The 10,333-nt window shown below is 43.2% G+C and overlaps 1 long non-coding RNA gene across 1 annotated transcript; it reads left to right on the forward strand.

Annotated features, from left to right (window-relative positions):
• Positions 1 to 3,290: 3,290 nt before the first annotated feature.
• LOC131709286 (uncharacterized) lies at positions 3,291 to 5,224 on the forward strand. Its single transcript, XR_009311448.1, has 3 exons — positions 3,291 to 3,448; positions 4,375 to 4,449; positions 5,063 to 5,224. It is a non-coding gene; the product is annotated as an uncharacterized LOC131709286 (long non-coding RNA).
• Positions 5,225 to 10,333: the final 5,109 nt, after the last annotated feature.

Raw genomic sequence — 10,333 nt, forward strand, 5'->3', positions numbered from 1 at the left:
TTCCTCAAACTAGCTACCACATCCATTTTATATAAGAACATAAGAACATAAGAAAGTTTACAAACGAGAGGAGGCCATTCGGCCCATCTTGCTCGTTTGGTTGTTAGTAGCTTATTGATCCCAGAATCTCATTAAGCAGCTTCTTGATGGATCCCAGGGTGTCAGCTTCATCAACATTACTGGGGAGTTGGTTCTAGATCCTCACAATTCTCTGTGTAAAAAAGTGCCTCCTATTTTGTGTTCTGAATGCTCCTTTGTCTAATCTCCATTTGTGACCCCTGGTCCTTGTTTCTTTTTTCAGGTCGAAAATTTTGAATGCTTGAATCAGATCCCTGCGTAGTCTTCTTTGTTCAAGACTGAATAGATTAAATTCTTTTAGCCTGTCTGCACATGACATGCCTTTTAAACCCGGGATAATTCTGGTCGCTCTTCTTTGCACTCTTTCTAGAGCAGCAATATCCTTTTTGTAGCGAGGTGACCAGAACTGAACACAATATTCTAGGTGAGGTCTTACTAATGCATTGTACAGTTTTAACATTACTTCCCTTGATTTAAATTCAACACTTCTCACAATATATCCGAGCATCTTGTTGGCCTTTTTTATAGCTTCCCCACATTGTCTAGATGAAGACATTTCTGAGTCAACATAAACTCCTAGGTCTTTTTCATAGATTCCTAATTCAATTTCAGTATCTCCCATATGATATTTATAATGCACATTTGTATTGCCTGCATGCAGTACCTTACACTTTTCTCTATTAAATGTCATTTGCCATGTGTCTGCCCAGTTCTGAATCTTGTCTAGATCATTTTCAATGACCTTTGCTGCTGCAACAGTGTTTGCCACTTTTTTGTGTCATCTGCAAATTTAACAAGTTTGCTTACTATACCAGAATCCAAGTCATTAATGTAGATTAGGAATAGCAGAGGACCTAATACTGATCCCTGTGGTACTCCACTGTTTACCTCACTCCATTTTGAGGTTTCTCCTCTAATTAGTACTTTCTGTTTTCTACATGTTAACCTCTCCCCAATCCATGTGCATGCATTTCCTTGAATCCCTACTGCGTTCAGTTTGAGAATTAATCTTTTATGCGGGACTTTGTCAAAAGCTTTCTGGAAATCTAAATAAACCATGTCATATGCTTTGCAATTATCCATTATCGATGTTGCATCCTCAAATAGGGGTTCCTAGTATCTTCCTTTTGCATGGTCCTAGTGTCCCACATGCTACATTCCACCCCCGCTAAATGAATCAATGCCCCATCAATTACCACAAGGAAACTTGCCAAATGCGAAAACAAGCATAAGGGACATTGCTACAGTTGCTGGATAACCTGGACACAGGAAGATCTGTAACCTGAATTTTTACCTCCGCCCCTACCTGCTGGCCGTGAGACACTGCAGCTTGTGGAAGATGATGAGGGTTGGGATGGTAGCCTGCTGTGGTCTCCTTTGTCCGTCTAGTTGGTTCATTCAATACAGGGAACTCCTCAATGTCAGGAACAAGCATCATCCTCTCTGCTGGGTTATCTTGTTGGTCAAGTGGCATCCACTGCACCTCTAAAATAATGGCGTCCTCATCAGAATCACAATCCTCCATGCTAAAATAATCAAAGGGAATACCTGGATCTAAGACCTCATTCTCCTCTTCCCCGGGTAGTGAGCAGTGTGTTGGACACAGCTCAGTCCGATGGACTTGCTTCACTGGCCAAGCGACCTCTACTGGAGCAATCGAATACACAGGTCCCTGGTCAGTGGGACATCATACAACTCGGTAAAGGGTAGGGTTCCAGGTCCTGGATTTTATTGCGTCCTCTTCTCCAATGATCTTTCTGGTAAACAAGCTGGCCCTCCTAAAGCACAATCCCTCACCTTGCTGTTATGAGCCTTCCCCCTCTGCTGAGCTGTTGTTTCCATATGGTGTTTAGCACTTTGATACACAGATCTTCAGATTTTCCTGTTGTTCTGCCATCCAGTCTGTACCTCTGCCCCCTGCTGGCCTCTGGCCACATCCTCCAAACAAGAAGTCCATCCACGGTTAATTGAGGTTCTCTGCCAAACATTAAAACACGGGGAGACTGGCCAGTAGTCTGATGTGGTGTGGTATTATATGCAAAGAGTACCTGTGGTAAACACTCTGTCCAGCATTGTTTCTTCTCAGAGGGGAGGGTGCGCAAAAGGTCATGTAAGGTCCCGTTGAAGCGTTCGCATTGACCGTTACCTTGCGGCCAATATGGAGTTGTCCTAGTCTTGTGAATGCTGTGCAGTTGGCACAGTTGTCGAATGAGTTCTCCCTCAAAACATCTGCCTTGATCAGAGTGGATCTGTTGTGGGACCCCAGTGGTAGAGAATTCCATCTTCCTCCAAAATCCTATCCCCCTGACGGAATAACTCCAGCACATCCCCGGACAGCTTTGATTAGGCAAATTGTTAGTTGAATTGAGTGTTAATAAATTGAGTTGGAAAAAAGTAATGCAGACACAGGGGGGTCCCCAGGACCAGGATTGAGAACCACTGTTCTAAGGTATATATTAGGCTGTTTCAGAGAACTTTTGAATCATCAGCAACTCACTGACCTGCCCAGTGGTGGTGACTACTTATGTTGTCTAAAGTGAACCCACCTGTTAAGCAGTGTGTGCTGGAAAGCCTGGTCAAAACATGGGTGAAGTAAGAGCACCGTGGCGGTCTTACCTGACAGAGAGAGGTAGCAGGGTTGTGCTAGAGCAGCAGTGTGAGGTAGTGGTTAGGGGGCTCTGGACTCTTGACCCAGAGGAGGGTCGTGGGTTCAGTTCTTACTTTCACTAAAAACAGTTTTTTGTATATAATAATATACTATTGTGGATATTAAGAATTGTATTTTTATATAAAAAATGAATACTGATAATTCTTGATATTCAGAATTACATCTTTGATATTAACAACAAAAATTGCTGATATTAAGAATTGCATTATTGATATGAGAAATTCAGGAAATTCATTTTCTCAAGATGACAGAAATGTCCTGAAGTAGACCACTTTAATACTCATACACTCCGGGGCCCATGGCTATTAAAGTGCTCTAACTACAGTTTTGCAGTTTTTGAGATACGTGTATTTTTTTCACATCAATACATTCTAATACAGGACAGTAATCTGAATTCTGACCCCAGACAAGTCTGTAACAAACATCTTTCAACTTCAGAAATATATTACAGTGATGTTTATCTAATGAAGTCAGCTGTCAATGTGATGCCACGTTGCAGCTATTTTGTTTAATGTTTTTTATTTATTCAAATTCAAGCCTGTTATGTAAGTGGCAGTGCCAGCAGCCCCTCCAGTGCTGTGCTCTGGTATAAATATGTCTGCTTCTCCACTGCAACTCTACAGACCTGCCTCGACAGCTCCAGCCCAACAGACACCATGAAGACTCTCGTGCTCGTTTTCTCCCTGGCTCTCCTCTGCGGCTGTGAGTATTTTATTTCTTAGCAGACGATATCATGTTATTTTTTACATACAATTACCCATTTATACCTAGTACAACCTTGCTGCCTCTCTCTGTTCACTGCTCTCTCTCAGAGTATCACTGCGATCGGAGCTGTTTCTGTAGGCTAGCTCTGTCATGCAGGTTTCTGATGGCAATGCAGATCTTTATCAAGGTCAATGCTTTTGTTTCCAAAGAGTTGTGGCTCACAAATAATTTGGGCTGATTGGTGATATTCACCTGGAGTTCTGCTATTTGTCCACTTTGTAAAAATATAATTAGGGCTTCTGGTTTGGGGTTTTTATTTTTGTCACCCTGTGAAGTCCTTTTAAACATGTTTTAAGCCAATTTGCTTTCTTTCTTTCTTTCTTTCTTTCTCAAACTCCAATTACTAAAGGAAGTTGTTTGTTTTTACTCTCATATATATCTTGATTGAGTTCATAAACAAGCTTCCCTGCGCGCTTATTCCACCTGATTGTGAGCCTGCATTTCATTCTGGCTTCAGTCTAATCATTGCTGAATTCCGCTTATTATCTTCCACACTTAGTTTCTAGGAGTAGTGCTACTGGTTTGTTTTCTCCTGCTAATTTAACCATGCTTCTCTGTATCTGGCACGCAGGCTTAGCAAATGTTCTTCACTTTTAATTGTTGTTGTTTTCTCTCCTTTTATTACTTATTATTATAATTCAGTTATATTATGATATTTTATTGTATATTTTTCTATTGTATTGAATAGTTTTATTGTTAAGCGCTTTGTGAGGGTGGCTCACCTTGAAAGATGCTATATAAAATAAAGTTTGATTGATTGATTGTTTGTACCTGAATTATTCATTTGTAAATACAAATGTCAGCACATGTAATTTACAGAATTCTGAGCCCAGAGTGCTGATTCTCAACATTGTGTTTTTCAGATGCAGAGACACTTGTGTGTCATGTTAGTGGTGGAGGTCCCAAAACATGTCGTGAAGGCCTTGATGTTTGTTTCAGTAAGTCTTTTAAAACAAAGCTTATGTGTTGAAATGGGGGTCACTGTGTCCCAATCGTCCCGTAACATTTATATTATCATATGAGAAAAGGGTAAGAGGGGGAAGCCAGTTTATTTTATTCCAAGCCACTGGAGTCAGACTCCATTCCTGTAGGTCGGTACTGCAGTGTCTGCTGGTTTTCATTCCAACTTCTGCTCTCAAACTAGCAGACACTGCACTGCAGGACCAGAGTCTGACTGACTGACACCCCTGCTCCAAATCAAACCCTGCAGCCACGGCACTGGAGAGGCTGTACAGCAGTCATTCCCAAACCTGTCCCGGAGTGCCCTCCCCCTAACCCCCCCCCCCCCCCCCTGGTTTTTATTCCAACTGAGCTGCTCTCAATTGAATATTCCAAATTGGGAGAAAACAGGGGTAAAAATAATTGCTGATTCCAAATAAAAAAATATTACAATGAAGTAGCCCACAAGACTTCAGCTTCAGAGAGCGAGACACTCAGTGAGTTACTCAGGCAGAGCTAGAAATGTTTCCATCAGACTGCAAATGAAAGAATTCATGCTTCCTATTTTTTGTCCTTGTAGAACTAATTTTTTTAACTGTTTTTGTTTTTCAGAAAAAACTGCTTCTGTTACAGGTGACGCTATTAGGATTAGAGGATGCATGTTTTCAAAAGGTTGTTATGCTGAGCTGAACTGTTGCAAAACCGACAAATGCAATGCATAATTATCATGCTTCCAAATGCATCCTTGAAGGAAATAAAATCTAAAGCATCTTACCCTGTGTCTCTGGTCCTTCTTCTCTGTATTGATAGATTGTATTTGCTTAAGTTTGTAATAGATTCATCAAACTTTATTGATTAATAAGATCTTGCATCAATATCATGTGTTCTCATATAATTCTTAATTTCTCTTAAGAGAAATACTTTAATCATCACAGCATGCTTGCCCTGCAGTTCCATTGCTCCCCCTACTTAGAACAGAACAATAAATTACTCAGATCTCTCCAGTCCATTGTCACCTTTTTGGAGACGCTTAACTTCAAATAACTGGTATCTTCCAGGACCAGTTGCATATCTGTTCCTGTGTCTGTTTCTTAATCTAATCAAGAATCACTTTTAAATTTCCAAAGACCATTTGCCATTCATTGATTATACAGAGTTCTTAAACCTTAAACCTATTCTACAGCCGCGTCTGTAGAGGAGAGGAATTGAAAAAAGGGGGAAAATCAAAACACAGATACATTCCAACCATCTGTATTAGTAAAATTAAAAATTACATTCAATCATTAATTTTCCCCAGAGCTGGTTTCTGTCTCTTCATGAAGGACAGGGTACAGTCTCTGATGAGCGCTGGTTTCTGTCTCTTCATGAAGGACAGGGTACAGTGTCTGGAGGGCGCTGGTTTCTGTCTCTTCATGAAGGACAGGGTACAGTCTCTGGTGAGCGCTGGTTTCTGTCTCTTCATGAAGGACAGGTACAGTCTCTGGTGAGCGCTGGTTTCTGTCTCTTCATGAAGGACAGGGTACAGTGTCTGGAGGGCGCTGGTTTCTGTCTCTTCATGAAGGACAGGGTACAGTCTCTGATGAGCGCTGGTTTCTGTCTCTTCATGAAGGACAGGGTACAGTGTCTTATAGGGCACTGGTTTCTGTCTTTCATGAAGGACAGGGTACAGTGTCTGGAGGGCGCTGGTTTCTGCCTCTTCATCTGCACCTGGCTTTGAGCAGTGAGCTGAAGTTTGATGGCACTCGAGTTGATCTTCACTGTGGCCAGCAGCTCCTTCATCATCTTTATCTTCTCGCTGTGGAAAGTGACGACCGGCCTGGGGACCGGGGGGCGGGTGGGGGGAGGAGGGGGAGGCCGGGCTGGTTGAGCCTGGTCTGGTTGCGACCCCGTCCTCCCCGCAGGCCCCTGCAGCAGAGCGGCGATGATTTTCTCGGGGGCCAATTTCATGTGCGGGGCCAGAGGGGGTTACTTGGGTTTGGATTCACCTGGGTGTGGGTTTTGTCTGCCTGTGTGTTTGTGTGTGTGTGTATATGTGTGTGAGCGTGTCTGCCTGTGTGTGTGTGTGTGTGTGGTCTGTGTGTGTTTGTCTGCCTGCGTGTGTGTGTGTGTGGTCTGTGTGTGTTTGTCTGCCTGTGTGTGTGTGTGTGTGTGTGTGTGGTCTGTGTGTGTTTGTCTGCCTGGGTGTGTGTGTGAGCATGTCTGCCTGTGTGTGTGTTTGTGTATATGTGTGTGTGTTTGTCTGCCTGTGTGTGTGTGTGTGGTCTGTGTGTGTTTGTCTGCCTGGGGGGGTGTGTGAGCATGTCTGCCTGTGTGTGTGTGTGTGTGTTTGACTGCCTGTGTGTGTGTGTCGACTGTGTGTGTGTGTGTGGTCTGTGTGTGTTTGTCTGCCTGGGTGTGTGTGTGTCTGCCAGGGTGTGTCTGTCTGGGTGTCTGTATGTGTGTGCGTGTCTCTCCCTAAGTGGGTGTGTGTCGGCCTGGTGTGTGTGTGTCTGCCTGCCTGTGTCTGTGTGTGTGTGTCTGCCTGCCTGTGTGTGTGTGAGTGATAGAGTGTCACTGTGTGTGTGTCTGCCTGAGGGTGTGTGTGTGAGTGAGAAAGTGTCACTGCGTGTGTTTGTGTGTTTATGTGTGTGGGTAAGAGAGTCTCACTGTGTGTGTGTGTGTGTGTGTGTGAGTGAGAGGGAGTGTGTTTGTGTGTGTGTGTGTGAGTGAGTCTCTCTCTGTGAGTGAGTGAGTCTCTCTGTGTGTGTGTGAGAGAGTGAGTCTCACTGTGTGTGAGTCTCACTGTGTGTGTGTTTGTGTGTGTGGGTAAGAGAGTGTCACTGTGTGTGTGTGTGTGTGTGTGTGTGTGTGTGTGAGTCTCACTGTGTGTGTGTGTTTCTGAATGAATCTTCACTGCGACCAGCAGCTCCTTCATCTTCTCGCTGTGGAAAGTGACGACTGGCCCGGGGACCGAGGGGGGGGTGGGGGGGGGACGGAGGGTGAGGGTGCGTCTGCCTGTGTGTCTGAGTAAGTGTCACTGTGTGTGTGTTTGTGTGTGTGGTTAAGAGAGTGTCACTCTGTGTGTGTGTGTGTTTGTGTGTGTGTGTGTGTGTGTGAGTGAGTGAGTCGCACTGTGTGTGTGTGTGAGTGAGTGAGTCTCACTGTGTTTGTGTGTGTGTGTGAGTGAGTGAGTCTCACTGTGTGTGTGTGAGTGAGTGAGTCTCACTGTGTGTGTGTGTTTCTGAATGAATCTTCACTGCGACCAGCAGCTCCTTCATCTCCTTCATCTTCTCGCTGTGGAAAGTGACGACCGGCCTGGGGACCGAGGGGCGGGGGGATGGGGGGGATGGAGGGTGAGGGTGCGTCTGCCTGTGTATGTGTGTGTGTGTGTGTGTTTGTGTGTGTGGGTAAGAGAGTGTCACTGTGTGTGTGTGAGTGTGAGTGAGTGAGTCTCACTGTGTGTGTGTGAGTGAGTGAGTCTCACTGTGTGTGTGTGTTTCTGAATGAATCTTCACTGCGACCAGCAGCTCCTTCACCCCCTTCATCTTCTCGCTCATCCTTCTCTAGGTGTGGGTGGGAGGTGGGGGTGGGGGGTACTCCAGGACCAGGGTTGAGCTCATCCTTCACTAGCACAGTGCCTGAGGCAAATGCAAAAACTAAACTGCTCTGCCTCGCCTGCACGAACAAATATTATTAAAACACCAGCCTGGAGCTGCTAGCGAAGTGTTATTCATTTGAACCTATCGGCAGCTCCCCTATAAAAATATACCACGGTACTTGTTCCAGTGGATTCTGGAACAAGGCACGTTATAATGTTATCAGTGTGAAAGTACAATGGTGTACTGAATAATATATGTATTGTATATGTATACCTATCCTATTTAGACCATCAATGTACTGTACTGTGTTATGGTCCTATAATACTGTATCACCATAGTACAGCATTGTATTTTTTTATTTCTAAAAAGTATCATGGTATCTAATTGCAACAACATACTGCGGTGCTATGTCTAGTGCTATGGTATAGTGTAGCTGTATACCATTGTGTTATTATGGTTGTACTGCATTATAGTACCATAATAGGTCATTGTCCATTGGTGGTATAGGTTGTATACATATATTATACAGCACCATTGAACTTTAACACTGTTACCATCATACCTTGTTCCAAAATCCAGTGGCACAGGAACCATGGTACATTTTTATAGGGTCTTGTCGAAAAGCAGCAATTTTTGTAGCAACAACCTGTCAGTTAATTAGTTAACTGGCATAATAATGATTTGATAAATACATCAGAAACATTTATTAACACAGCTGCTCACTCAGGGCCTAGTATTGCTGTTTGACAGATACTACCCTTTATTAAGAGACCTGCACTCAAGGAACAGGCAAATTGTAGCCTGTGTGTCCAGCATCTGGTTGCTCAATAGCAGCCTCTTCTTAACACAAAGCCCCCCCAATACATTTTCTATTTCTCTCCAACATGCCTTCCTGTAATTATGTGTGTTTAAAATACACTGTAAAAGACTATGGCAGCAGTGTGGAGTAGTGTTTAGGGCTCTGGACTCTTGACCGGAGGGTTGTGGGTTCAATCCCCAGTGGGGGACACTGCTGTTGTACCCTTGAGAAAGGTACTTTACCTAGATTGCTCCAGTAAAAACCCAACTGTATAAATGGGTAATTGTATGTAAAATAATGTGATATCTGTATAATGTATAACGTGATATCTTGTAACAATTGTAAGTCGCCCTGGATAAGGGCATCTGCTAAGAAATTAATAATAACTATCAGATGGATTATGAACAAAAGGAAGTACTGGAATTGAATTACTGTCATTTAGTTACTAATGCATTAACAAAGAAATCATTTTGTGAAAGCAGCAATGAATATGCCCATTTCTCCATTCCATTTCAAAATGTTCTGTATCTGCGTCTCTCCAACACCACATTTTTCAGTCATTTTCTGTCTTTCCAAGTTCAATAACTTTAATTCTCTCATCAATGGTCAGATCCTTTCGTTTCGCCATGTTTTCTCTATTCCTTTACAAGAGAACAACAGATAAAAGCCGATTAAAATGGTTGCGAGTCCATTGCTGGGCACGAAAATTAAGGTCATTGGTCGTGTTAGACAGGTGGTCTCTTAATACGGGTAAATAAAAGCAGAAATATCATTGTGTGGCACAAGGACGGGGTGCCTCGCAAGCCTTTATAGCCCCAACCTAAAAATGGCTAATGTCACTCATTGTAACTAATGTAGTCTGCCAATTTATGCCACCCAGTGCTTTACAGGGCACTAGGACCCTAGATAAGATTAGATAAAATGTTAAAACTTTGTCCCCTTCTAACCACAGGTTCAAATTCTGACTAGCTTAAAGCAGTTTGCATTGCCAAACCAAACCAAGCAAGAGTGCAAGAGACAGCTTTTAAAAGTAATTACAGCAATGGGTTTATTGCATGAAACAGTAGAACATACAGGGTAGAAAGACTCCACCACTTGGCTAGGAGCCAAAGTAACAAAGAAAATGATAAACGGGGCTCCCTCTGTTGGCTCGGAGCCAAAGTAGCAAAAAAACAAAAATACACCACAAAAAATATAATAAGCGTCCAACAAAAAATCTAATGTTCAATCAGAAACACAGGGGTAAAGTGCAATTCATGTGCAAACGCATATCCAGCGTCCTCCCGTGGCAGACAGTCCGGCACCGGATAACCGAACATCTCCCCGATTGGAATCACAACTAAAGAAAATAAACAACAAAACACACAGGAATCAAACACAAATCCAAACCAGAATTCCAGCTACAGTCGCTCCCACCCTATACTCCAGCTCCCCCTCCCTCACCTTCTATAGTTTGTGGGCTTGCTATAAAATCAGTGCAATAATGGCTATCTTTAATTTACATAA

This window comes from Acipenser ruthenus, chromosome 42 (assembly GCF_902713425.1).
Source record: "Acipenser ruthenus chromosome 42, fAciRut3.2 maternal haplotype, whole genome shotgun sequence".
Classification (NCBI taxonomy): Eukaryota; Metazoa; Chordata; class Actinopteri; order Acipenseriformes; family Acipenseridae; genus Acipenser; species Acipenser ruthenus.